This window comes from Molossus molossus, unplaced genomic scaffold, assembly GCF_014108415.1.
Source record: "Molossus molossus isolate mMolMol1 unplaced genomic scaffold, mMolMol1.p scaffold_m16_p_9, whole genome shotgun sequence".
In the NCBI taxonomy this organism is placed as follows: Eukaryota; Metazoa; Chordata; class Mammalia; order Chiroptera; family Molossidae; genus Molossus; species Molossus molossus.
Window position 1 is genome coordinate 44,148,540 of NW_023425403.1, and position 14,480 is coordinate 44,163,019.

Here is a 14,480-nt window from a genome sequence, read left to right on the forward strand (position 1 = left end):
CAAAAAGGAAGTAATTTATGGGTTCTAGATTCTGTGAGAAGAAGTTCTTCAGGACATTGAATTTAAATGATTTCTTGTATTTGACACCAAAAACATAGACAACAAAAGTATAAACAGATATATTAAACTATGTCAAAATTAAAAACTTCTGTGCATCAAATGATACAATCAACAGGGTGAAAGGCAACCTATGGAATGAGAGAAAAGATCTGCAGATTATGTATGTATATAGTAAAGTGTAAATGTCCAGGACATATAAAGAACTCCCGGAGAAGAGAGTCTAAAATGGCGGCGGAGTGAACGGAGCTACACAGACCGTCTCCCAGAACCAAACTGGAATTACAACTAAAACACAGACAAATCGACGGGAAAAACCAACAGAAAAGCAGCTTGGAGGACCATACAACGAGGGACACTGACTCCATCCCGGTAGGCTTGCGAAGGCGCGAGACGGGGCTGGGAACCCACGGTCGGCAGCTCGGCAGCAGCCTCAGCTGTAAGCGGCGCCCTCGGGTCACACTCCCAGGCGGCCCCACAGCGCAGCCGGGACAGAGGCTGAAACAGCCACAGCCACTCACCTTGGGCTCCGGCGGAGGGAGGGCAGACTGGACTGGAACTGTGTCGGGACACTCGGGGTTTGGAGGGCGCTCAGAGCTTTGGCTGAGTGCAGCCACTCAGGACGGTGGCCACATTGCTCCTTCCCAGGGCTCTGGGGAGAGGCAGCAGCCCCTCCCTCGGAGAGCCAACCCCACCCTGTGGGCCATTGAAGTGTTAATTGAGGCTCACTAATGACCAGCATCTGCCCCACCTTCGTGAAAGCCCCTTGGCTGAGCACCAGAGGGAGTTTTTCAATCAACTGACAACCCAAAACTGATCAATTAACCTAGACTGCTAGCCTCCAGGCAAAAAGCTAGAGGATAACAGTACGTTTCCTGGGCTGGCAACTTTAACCAGGAAAGTAAGACTTGACAGTGGTGTTCAACGCGGGTCCTCCCTCGCTCATCTAAACACAGGAGAGGGAGCCACAAACAGCAGAACACCAACACCCACAGGGAGAACTTGACAGGCTCCAAAGCCCACTGTGATAGCCAAAATGGTGAAACACAGAAACAGAAGCCAAATGAAAGAGCAAGAGACCACCACCGAAGATGAGATCAATGTGGAGCAATTAGGCATGTTAACAGAGCTAGAATTCAGAGCCATGATCTTGAGGAAGCTGAACAGCATGAGTAAGGACATAGAGACACTGAAAATAAGCCAAATGGAAATTAAAAACCAACAAGAAGAGATAAAAAATGACATATCCGAAATGAAAAACACATTGGAAGGTTTAAAAAGCAGAGTAGGGGAAGCTGAGGACCGGATCAGTGAATTAGAAGAAAGGGTAGAAAAAATCAACCAATCAGAAAAACAAAAGGAAAAAAAACTATTAAAAAACAGGAAGACAGCTTAAGAGAACTATGGGACAACTGGAAACGTAATAATATTCGCATCATAGGAGTCCCCGAAGAAGAAGAAAAGGAGCAAGGGATAGAGAATATATTCAAAAAAATAGTGAGAGAAAACTTCCCTAATTTGGTGAAGGAAGAAGGCATTCAAGTTCAAGAAGCACAGAGAGTCCCAAGTAAGAAGAACCCAAACAGGCCCACACCAAGACACATAGTAATTAAAATGCCACAAATTAAAGACAAAGAGAGAATCCTAAAAGCAGCAAGAGATAAGCAACAGGTTACCTACAAAGGGAACCCCATAAGGCTCTCAGCTGACTTCTCACAAGAAACACTACAGGCCAGAAGAGAATGGCATGAAGTAATCAAAGTCATGAAAACAAGAATCTGAATCCAAGACTACTCTACCCAGCAAGGCTATCATTCAAAATAGAAGATCAAATAAAGAGCTTCCCAGACAAAAAAAGGCTAAGGGAATACATTAGCACCAAACCAGCACTGCAAGAACTGTTAAAAGGACTGCTGTAATTAGCAGTAGAAATGGGAAGAAAAATAGAACCACACTAAACAAAAATGGCAATAAATGAGTACATATCAATAATCACCTTAAACGTAAATGGATTGAATGCTCCCATAAAGAGACACAGAGTAGCTGATTGGATAAGAAAGCATAACTCATCTATATGTTGTTTACAAGAGACCCACCTCTCAACAAAAGACTCACATAGGTTGAAAGTGAAGGGATGGAAAAAAATTTTCCAAGCAAATGGAAAGCAAAAAAAAGCTGGGGTAGCAATTCTCATATCTGATAAAATAGATTTCAAAATGAAGACCATAACTAGAGACAAAGACAAAGCTCTATCCAACAGGAAGATATAACCTTGATAAACATATATGCACCCAATATAGGAGCACCAAAATATATTAAAAATCTTCTGGAGGACTTCCAAGGAGAAATCGACAACAATACAATCATAGCTGGGGACTTCAACACCCCGTTGACAGCACTGGATAGATCCTCTAGGCAAAAAATTAGCAAGGAAACAGAGACTCTAAATGAAGCACTAGACCAAATGGATTTAATAGATATCTACAGAGAATTACACCCCAAAACTACAGAATACACATTCTTCTCAAGTGCACATGGGACATTCTCAAAGATAGACCACATGATAGGACACAAACTAAATCTCTACAAGTTCAAGAAGATTGAAATCATATCAAGCATCTTCTCAGATCACAATGGCATGAAACTAGAAATCAATTGCAACAAGAACATGCAAAGACATTTCAACACATGGAGGCTAAATAGCATGTTATTAAACAATGAATGGGTCACCGAGGAGATCAAGGAAGAAATTAAAAACTTCCTGGAAACCAATGAAAATGAACACACAACAACACAAAATCTATGGGATGCAGCGAAAGCAGTTCTGAGAGGGAAGTTCATAGCACTACAGGCCTACCTCAAAAAACAAGAAAAATTTCTAATTGACTGTCTAACCTCACAACTTAAAGAATTAGAAAGCAAACATAAAGAAAACCCCAGAGCAAGTAGAAGGAAGGAAATAGTAAAGATCAGAGCAGAAATAAATGACATAGAGACCAAAAAAACCATTCAAAGGATCAATGAAACAAAGAGCTGGTTTTTCGAAAAGATAAACAAGATAGATGGACCCTTAGCTAGACTCACCAAGAAACAAAGAGAGAGAACCCAAATACACAAAATCAGAAATGAAAGAGGAGAAGTAACAACCAACACCACGGAAATACAAAAGATCATTAACAACTACTATGAACAACTATATGGCAACAAATTCGACAATCTAAGCGAAATGGACAAATGTCTAGAAACACACAGTCTCCCAAAACTATTCCCGGAAGAGATAGAAAACTTGAACAGACCAATAACAACTAAGGAAATTGAAGAGGTAATCAAGACTCTCCCAGCAAACAAAAGCCCAGGCCCAGATGGTTTCACGGGGGAGTTTTACCGAACATTCAAAAAAGAACTAACACCCATTCTCCTCAAACTATTTCAAAAAATTCAAGAAGAAGGAAGACTTCCAAACACGTTCTATGAGGCCAGCATAATTCTAATTCCAAAACCAGAAAAAGACACTACGAAGAAAGAAAACTACAGGCCAATATCCCTGATGAACATAGACGCCAAAATCCTGAACAAAATACTAGCAAATCGGATCCAGAAATACATCAAAAAAATTATTCACCATGACCAAGTGGGATTCATTCCAGGGATGCAAGGCTGGTACAATATTCGCAAATCAATAAACGTGATACACCACATAAACAAAATGAAGAATAAAAACCACATGATCATATCAATAGATGCTGAAAAAGCATTCGACAAAATCCAGCATCCATTTCTGATAAAAACGCTCAGCAATGTAGGAATAGAGGGATCATATCTCAACATAATAAAGGCCACATATGAAAGACCTACAGCCAACATCATACTCAATGGACAGAAACTAAAAACATTTCCATTAAGAACAGGAACAAGACAGGGATGTCCACTTTCGCCACTCTTATTTAACATTGTACTGGAAGTCTTAGCCACAGCAATCAGACATGAAGAAAAAATAAAAGGGATCCAAATTGGAAAGGAGGAAGTGAAACTGTCATTATTTGCAGATGACATGATATTGTACATAGAAAACCCTAAAGACTCCATCAAAAATCTATTAGACTTAATAAATGAATTTGGCAAAGTAGCAGGATACAAAATTAATGTCAAGAAATCGACGGCATTCTTGTACATCAATGATGAACTCACAGAAAGAGAAACTGTAAAAACAATCCCATTTACCATCGCGCCAAAAAAATTACGATACCTGGAATAAACTTAACCAAAGAAGTAAAGGACCTATTTGCAGAAAACTACAGGTCATTGAAAAAAGAAATAGAGGAAGATATAAAAAAGTGGAAGCACATACCCTGTTCATGGATTGGAAGAATTAACATCATTAAAATGTCCATACTACCCAAAGCAATCTATAGATTCAATGCAATCCCCATCAAAATACCAACGACATATTTCATAGAACTAGAACAAATACTTCAAAAGTTCATATGGAACCAAAAAAGACCCCGAATAGCCACAGCAATCTTGAAAAAGAAGAACAAAGTTGGAGGGATAACAATACCAGATATCAGGTTATACTACAAAGCGACTGTAACCAAAACAGCCTGGTACTGGCACAAGAACAGGCATATAGACCAGTGGAACAGAACTGAAAACCCAGAAATGGACCCAAGGCAATACACTCAATTAATATTTGACAAAGGTGGCAAGAGCATACAGTGGAGTAAAGACAGCCTCTTTAATAAATGGTGTTGGGAAAATTGGACAGCTATATTCAAAAAAATGAAACTGGACCATCAACTTACACCATATACAAAAATAAACTCAAAATGGATAAAAGACTTAAATGTGACCCGTGAATCCATAAAAATTCTAGAAGAAAATATAGGCAACAAAATTTCGGACATCATACGGAGCAGAATTTTCACAGATACATCACCTAAGGCAACAGAAATAAAAGAGAAAATGAACACATGGGACTACATCAAACTAAAAAGCTTCTGCACAGCAAAAGAAACAATCATCAAAATGGAAAGGCAACCCACTGTATGGGAGAACATCATTGCCAATGATGTATCAGATAAGGGGTTAATTTCCAATATATACAGAGTGCTCATACAACTCCACAAAAGGAAGACAAAGAACCCAATTAAAAAATGGGCAGAGGAACTAAATAGACACCTCTCCAAACAGGACATACAAATGGCCAAGAGACATATGAAGAAATGCTCAACATCACTAATCATCAGAGAGATGCAAATTAAAACAACAATGAGGTATCACCTCACACCTGTCAGAATGGCCGCCATCAACAAATCATCAAACAACAAGTGTTGGCGAGAGTGTGGAGAAACGGGGACTCTAATACACTGCTGGTGGGAATGCAGACTGGTGCAGCCGCTATGGAAAACAATATGGTGCTACCTCAAAAAATTAAAAATTGAACTTCCATTTGACCCAGTGATCCCACTGCTGGGAATATACCCTAAGAAGCCTAAAACACCAATCAGGAAGAATATATGTACCCCCATGTTCATAGCAGCACTATTTACAATAGCTAAGATCTGGAAACAGCCCAAGTGTCCACCAGTAGATGAATGGATCAAAAAGCTGTGGTACATATACACAATGGAATACTATGCAGCGGTAAGAAAGAAAGATCTCTCATCCTTTGAGACGACATGGAGGGACCTGGAAAGTATTATCCTAAGTGAAAGAAGCCAAGCAGAAAAAGACAAATACCACATGATCTCACTTATATACGGAATATAATGAACATAACAGTCTGAGGAATACAGTAGACCCAGACACATGGAAGTAGGGCACAGACTGACATCCCTCAGAAGAGGGGATGGGGGGTGGGGGGGTGGGAAGAGATAAACCACAGAACTTATGTTAGTTGTGGACATGGACAACTAAGCCGGGGACAGGGTGGAGGGGAGGTGGGGTGGGGGGTGCCAATGGGGTAAAAAGGTAAAATATCTGTAACAAAAAAATAAATAAATAAATAAAAATAAAAAATAAATAAAATAAAAAAAAAAAGAACTCCCACAACTAACAATAAAAAACAAACAACTCAATTTAAAAATGAGCCAGGGATTTGAATAGATATTTTCCAAAATAAAAGATATTCAAATCACCAACACGCCCAAGAAAGTTGCTCAACATCACTAATCGTTAAGGAAACACAAAGCAAAACCACAATGAGATACCACTTATTGATGGCTTTTATCAAAAAACAGAACGTTGACAAGAATGTGGAGAAACTGGAACCTTGATGCACTGCTGATGGGAATGTAAACGGTGCAGCATCTGTGGAAAGCAGTTCAGTCGCTCTTCCACAAATTAAAAATAGAATCATCATACGATGTAGCACTTCCACTTCTGAATATATGCCTAAAAGAAATGAAAGAAGGGTCTCAAAAGACATATTTGTACACCAACGTTCATATCAGCATTATTCACAATAGCCAAAGGATAAAAGCAACCCAGACAAATTTATAAACAAAATGCACTGGATACATACAAAGGAATAGTATTCGGCCTAAAAAGAAAGAAAATTCTGACACATGCTGCAACATGGATGAACCTTGAGGACATTATGTTAAGTGAAATAATCAAGTCACAAAAAGTTACTGTATGATCCTATTTATAGCAGAACGTTGGTGATCAAGGGGATAAGTGGAAGGGAGAGTGGAGAGTTGTATACTGGATATAGAGCTTCAGTTTTGCCAGATGAAGAGTTTTGGAGATTGATTGCCCAACAATGCAAATGTACTTAGCACTATTGAACTGTACATACTTAAAAATGGTTAAGGCCCTGGCCAGTTTGGCTCAGCAGTTGGAGGGTCGGCCCGCGGACCAGAGAGTCGCGGATTCGGTTCCCGCTAAGGGCATGTACCTGGGTTGTGGTTCGTCCCTGGCCTGGTTGGGGTCATGCAGGTGGTGGTCAGTCGATGTGTCTCTCTCACGTCGCTGTTTCTCTCTCTCTCTTCCTCTCGCTCTATCTGAAGATGAATGCAAAATTGTCCTCAGGTGAGAATTTTAAAAAAATGGTTAAGATGGTAACTGTTACATATATTTTACCACAATTAAAAAATTTTAATATAATAAGTAAATGTAATAGAGGTCTCCTATTCCTGTCCTGAAGGATGTTCACCACATTAACAAGACTTAAGACTACAACATCACCATTATGACCTAAGCCTGAGTCTCCTAAAATGGTCCATGGGCCCAAGCTCCTGAAAGATGTTGAAATCTGCTTGTTTTTCACATCTGTGGAAATGCTGAAAGGTTAATGCATTCAGCCGTAAGGTAAAAGAAATTGCAGGTTACAAATAGTCTTCTATACCTTCTCTGGCAAACAGTGACTTTGCTTTTGTTTGAGGCTCTAAATACTATCCCATGGTTTATTACTTAGCCTCATTTTTTTTAATGTCTTGACTTTTCCAATATAACAGAGAAACCATGTAGAAACCCACAATGCACCTGTTGTTGCTCAAGAAATGAACTTGGGCCCTGGCCTGTCCTGCTCAGTTGGTTGGGCATCATCCCGTGCACCGAAAGGTTGTTAGTTCAATTCCCAGTCATGGCACATGCCCAGGCTGTGGGCTTGATCCCCAGTAGGAGGCATGCAGGAGGCTCTCACATCGATGTTTGTCTCTTTCCCTCTCTCTTTCTAAAAGAAAAATAAAGAAATTAACTTGATGCACAGGTAGACACTAAAGAGTAGATAACATTTGTCATTTTCCTCCCATGTGACTTGACAACTGTGATTTGAGCTACTGCTCTCATTGAGTGTCTTAAATAATTTCACATAATACGTAGATCCAACTTTCCATGCCACAAAATAATGAAATCATCAAATGTCTCTTCTTTAGAAAACACAAAGACTTATTAAGATTTAGTAAGGATTTTGTTTCTATTTTATTTTTTACATATTGCATTGATATTTATTTCAGGACATGCCATGTCAAAATTAAACAGAAAGGTCAACCCTTGCCTTTAACAATAATATTGTATTATAAAAGTACTTTACAACTCCATCCCATCTTTGAGTATAAGTTACTAACAACATAAATCATCAGGCTTTGCATGAACTGTAACTCAGAAATTATCTTCCTGCAAATAACATATTTACAAATGTGTTTATTAACTTGCACAGCAACCTCACAATAACTAGTAAAGATTTCTATTTTAAAATTAGCCAAGAGAGGTCTAAAGGAAGTGCCTGTTTAATTGCAAGTACAGTACCAATACAAGGCTGTGGTTTTGTGGGGAACTCAGAGATTCAGAAAGATTTGTAGGGAAAGATAGATTAGAGCAGTAGTTCTCCCCTGGGGGTGGTTGCCTGCAACCCAGGGAGATGTGGAGCAAAGCCTGGCAATATTTTTGGCTGTCACAGCTTTGAGCAGAGATGCTACTAGCGTCTAGTGCATAGGTGCCAGGGATGCTGCTAAACATCCTACAATGCACACACAAAAAGGAATTATCTGGACCAAGATGTCAGTAGTGCTAAGGGAAAGAAGCCCTAGACTAAACTAAGCCATTTCATAAAAACAACTTTACTAAAATGCCAAAGGATGGAGGACAACAAGTATGACAATGGAAAGTAAAAAAATCATAGCCAGAGGGCTGAGAGGCTGAAGCATTAAGGGTGGTAAACAGATAAATTTAACTTGAGTGAAGGGCTCAAGTTAAATTCATAGAGACTTCCTGTCTCTATGAATCTGACTACTTTAGATACTTCATATATGTAGGATCATACAGTGTCTCTCTTTTTGAGACTAGATTATTTCACTTATGTCCTCAAGGTTGTAGCATGTGTCAGAATTTCCTTCCTTTTTAAGGCTGAATAAAGCCGTGACCAGTCTTTAAATGCAGACTAGAAAGAACATGAGCTTTGGAGCTCTGCTATTATTAGATGTGAGAATTTAAACAAGTATTTGTCTCCTCTAAGCCTGATTTTCCTTATCTATGAAATGAAGTTAATAATTACCTCTTATATATGTTGTCAAGGTCAAACCAAATAACTTTCAGTGCCTCCCATCCTGGCAGGACAATAGGGGACAACCAATAAGGTGGGGGGGGGGCCATTCCTTCAATTCTCTAAATCCTGGGGTTACTGAGTTTCAATTTCCAATTACCAATCAAAATTACTGATTTTAATTACTACTACGATCAACCAAAATCTGATTAGCTAAGCGTTTATTATTGGCTTTTTTTCCTTTTCTTCATTTATACATCAACTATTTCTTCAGTTATCTTTCTTTTGGGGACAATGTTTCCTTCCATTAAGAGAGGTTTTATTGTCTTAGAGAAAAACAGATCTATTAACAAAAAGTAGAAGGAAGTCTTATATAGCCTCTGAATGAATAATGTACATATGACTCCAAACGTATCGTTGTTTCATGAACAAACAACATAAGTAATCCTGAGTCTAGAGTCTATCACCTCCTGTGATAACACTTGCAATTCTCCCTGAGCTCTGTTGTTGTATCAACAAGTTCTATTTTAACGTGATCAAATTCTCCTTGTTCATGTTGAAAACATTTTCTTTTGCTGTATCACCATCTATATTCTTAAACCTTTCCCACATACACTTTGTTAAAAGTATTATCTAGTTCAGTGGTATATGGATTGTCTTCATTTGACTAAACAAGCATAAAATGTTATAAATAGCCTTGACTGAACTAGTGTCCATGTTCAGTCCTGAGGACTTGGTAAATGACTACTGGCCATCATTTCTAGGACAGGGTGTAATCTTGAGTAAGTAAATTTAGGATAGCAGAGGAACTCAAGATGTCATGAACCCTGGTTGCCTAAAACTGCTCTAGGAGGGCACAGAGTGGAAAAGAGTCAATGTTAGCGGAACAAGTAGGAAAGGGTACCATCTGGAGTACTGGAAGTGTGAGTTGAAAGATAAGTAGGTGCTAACCTGATAGACAAATTAGACGAAAGGATTCCAGGGAAAAACAACAGCTTAAAGATAAAAAAGGTTTATAGGAGACGACAGGATCAGTGTTTGGAACACCACAGGTGGTTCATCTCGGCTGGATCGTGGGGCATGAGAAGGGGAAACAGAAGAGAGGTCATGTAGGCCATTCTGAGTTTGACTTTTTCACAAGGTTATGTAGAGTTATTGAAGAATTTTACAAAAGAAGGTAATAACATCACATTTGTGCTTTTAGAAACATCCTCTGGCTACAGTGTGCAAAATGGATTAGAAAAGGAAAGGCAAATAATTAAGTGCTGCAGATATCAATACAAAAATGCCTGACCTCCATACTTGATCTTGTGATCATTGTTTAAGACCAAATTAGATTATAAGGATGGGTCCCCTGGACATACCTTAATCTGTACATAATATTACCTGGTAGCGACATCTCTTGCTCAGTGTATTAGTTGGGGTTCTCCAGAGAAAAGAAACCAAAAGGATGGAGACCCAGAAGAGACACAATTTTGCAGTGCAAGTTCAAATGCCTTCAGATTGATGATTCCAGAAAGAGTCAATGTTGCAGTTCAAGTTGGAAGAAAATAGTAGGAATGGAGAGGACATGGCTGGCACCAGATATGGGCTTGTTTGGGCAGATATTTCTGAAAGCTAAATTCAGAGCACTGTGGATTCTGGATCATAAAGAGGAACTTAAAATGGTGAGGTGTGAAAAGCTCAACTGAGATCATGACAGCCACATACCTTAATCTTTATTTTTAAACAGTGGGGATAGTCTGGCAGTTTGGGGTGAACAAACCAAATATCTGGTGACCATTGGAGGGGAAAATCATCATTATCCTTTGAACCTAGTAATGTGATCACAGGTAAATGACCCTGTTAACTAAGACAGATACTTTTTTTCTTTTAATAAATGTTTATATAACCTCTGAGTTGTTTCCATCTCAGGGCCTAATTCTCTGCCTGCAGGTCATTATTGTTTTCTAAGGAGGTTACTCATCAAACACTTTTCTATCACTAGATTTAATTAACTTTTATGGGAGGCCAATCTTTTTTTTTATATACATTTTTTTAAATTTATTTTTTTCAATTAATTTATTTTTGTTACAGATGTTTCCCCTTTTTCACCCACTGATCCCCCCCCCCACCCAGTCCCCACCTTTGTTGTCCATGTCCATTGTTCATACATACATGCATATGAGTTCTGTGGTTTATCTCTCTCTTATTGATTTTTTAGAGAGAGAAAAACATCAATGTGAGAGAGAAAGATTGATTGGCTGCCTCCTGCATGCCCCCTACTGGAGATTGAACTCGCAACCCAGGCATGTACCCTGACCAGGAATTAAACCAAGACCTCTCAGTCCGTGGAATGACGCTCAACCATGAGCCACTCTGGCTGCACATGAAGGCCAATCTTAACATATATAGTAGGGTAGATAGTCTACCATTCAAGTCTGTTCAATAAGGAAGGGGTATAATCAAAATAATGCATTAGAGACTAACAAATCTTTGACATGGTTTTTTTTTTTTTTTTTTTTTTTTATCCTCACCCGAGGACACATTTTTTCATTTTTTGTTCAGGTAGAGTGGGAGGGAGAGAGAAGAACAGAGGGAGAGAGAGAGAAACATCGACGTGAAAGGGACACATCGAGTGGCTGCCACCCACACGACCGACCAGGGCCGGGGACAAACTGCAACCGAGGTACGCGCCCTTAGCAGGAACCGAACCCGGGTCTCTCAGGACCGCAGGCCGACGCTCTAACCGCTGAGCCAAACCAACCAGGGCTTGACATGGTTTTTTAAGGTTTCTGTCAGGGAGGTTAAGTGCAGTATCCCAACAAGGATAATAAGAAACTAACTGGAATAATAACAAATGAAAGAGAAAAAAATGAAACAGGTTCAAAGACATTGCTGCAAAGCACACATAGAACCTAGTGACTTGACACGAGTGGATAGATGGTCATCATTCCAAAACTGAGAATGTGGCATGAGCAGTGGGTCAAGTATCTTAGGAGAAATGGTGAGTTCTATTTCATAAGTGTTAAATGAGTACTGCCCAAATCGTTTCCAAGAAAAAATATTCATACTATAATATAGAAACAATCTAGGGTCAAGAACCGAAATTTGAGATATTCTTTTAATTGAAGTTAACATTGAAGAAAACCATAGATTTGGAAAATCTCTGAAAGAAGAGCTCCTAGAGAGATTAGTAAGATGGAAAATGAAAATAATCTGTCTTTTTAGGAAAATAAACCAGCAAATTAGAAAGAAAATGAGCAATTAGAAACATAGAATGGAAAACATATTACTGTGATCAAGAAAGGAAATTCTCACTTAACTTTATGTATGCTTCCCCTAAAACACCCTAAATCTCTACCTATCACACCATTTCCTTTTTTATTTATAGCAAAATTTTTAAAAATAAAATAACTCTTTGCTATATGCCCTTAGTACCTGACATCTATTTGAACTTCACCGTTATGTAGGAATCATATCACAACCACTTCCCTGAAACTGCTCTCCAAAATCAGAGAGCCTCCTAAATGTGAAGGAAGAGAGGCATTTCTCAGTCTCCAATTTGTTATTCCTTTTCATTGCCTTTAAATATGTATGTGCTTAATGAAATTATGAGATAGAAACTAGAATAAATAATGCAGAAAATGATTACAAAGTACAATGGAACATGTAAGAGAGAAATGTGGCTAGGCCTACTGTGAAGAATCAGGGAATCAGAAAACGTTGTCTCAGAAAGGTGGCCTTAAGAGCTTATGTTCAATGGGTATGCAAAAATGGAGGAATTATTCCACCCAGGAAAGTAGCATGAGCACAGAATATAATAGAACAGGGTATGCAAAAGAAAATTGCAAGTGTTCCCACTTGACTGGTGCTCAGAGGGTCATGGGGGGAGGTGACAAAGGATGAAGTTGAATGCAAAGAGGTGAAGACAAGGCAGCAGATAACAAGGCTGAAAGATATGATCAGGGAAAAATCATGAAAATATTTTTATGCACATTTCCTATTGCTAAGACAATGGGAAAAACTGAATGAAAATGGGCATGGAGGAAGGATGGGTTATGAAGGGCGAGCCAGGAGATCAGGTATAACAGTCCCAAATTATTACCAGAGTCCTGAAAGTAGAAGATTACCACGAGATTAGGCAACAGTATAATGAACTTAGTATAAAATATATGTGGTTTTTGGTAGAGAAGAGGGAAGAGTCCATTCTGCTTCTCTGGATAATGTGACTTGGTGGATGTTGCTATGGTAATTCAACATTTTTTTTGGAAATTAAAAGTTTTGTAAGTGTAATTTTTTTTTCTTTTTATTAATTTTTAAAGAGAAAGGAAGGGAACAGGAGAGAGAGACAGAAACATCGATGACAGAGAACATCAATTGGCTGCCTCCTGCATGTCCCCCACTGGGGATCGGGCCCACAACTTGGAATGTGCCTTGACCGGGAATCGAACCAGCGACCTCTTGGTGCATGAGTCAACGCTCAGCCACTGAGCCACACTGGCCAGGCTGTTTTCTTTTTTCAAATTAACTGCTGTTAATAAACATGATTTGAACATGTCATTTTCTTAACTATCAAACCCAAACCTAATCATTTTAAAACAAAATGGTCTTAGTTAATATTTATCACTTGTGTTATCCTTCACATTTTTCTTCTTGCTGCTAGCAAACACCAGAGGTGTGTTATTTTCTGCGTTCATTCTTGAGTCTCCAAGGATTCTTTTTTTTATTTTCAAATTATATAGAATCTACTTTCACTTCTAACGAGAAATATAAAGTTTTAGGATCTACGTTAATTAAATATCTTTAAAAAGCAGCTTGTATTTGCTACACAACCCACTGACAAGAAAATCAGTTATTTCTATGGTCATCAAAAAAAAAGAAGCCATACACTACTTCTTTCTACAGTGTTGATTTAATTGCTGTATAAGTTGTACTTTTTCCTTTCCTCAGTTAACAATGCCAAAAGCATATGTGGTGAGTTAACAGCCAAAATAATTGAAATGTGAGATTCTTGGCTGTCAATAAGGCAACACCAAACCATGGAAACTAACAAGAGCTGTCAATGAATCATAAACAAAACATAAAATTGTGAGATGGGTAGTGAAGCATCCAATAAGAGGCAATTACTATGACTAGTTCCATGAGTTTGCCTTTGGCTGGAAAGAACTGCCAATCAGCAGCTCACCATTGGCTGCCATTCTGCACGAAAACTGCTGGTGTTTACATATCAGCACGTATAGGCTATTTGCATAGAGGTAGAAGAGACCAGTGGATTACAAAGTTCCTCTACTTGTCATCACAGTATTAACCTAGAGGGAAATTAGGTGGACTCTCCAGTGCAGAAAGTTATACAATCGTCCACATTAATGACAGACATTTTATGCTTGAATGCTGGGTTTGTTTAAAGAACTTTCACATACACTTGATCCACATAAGTTGTATATTCATACCTCCTAAG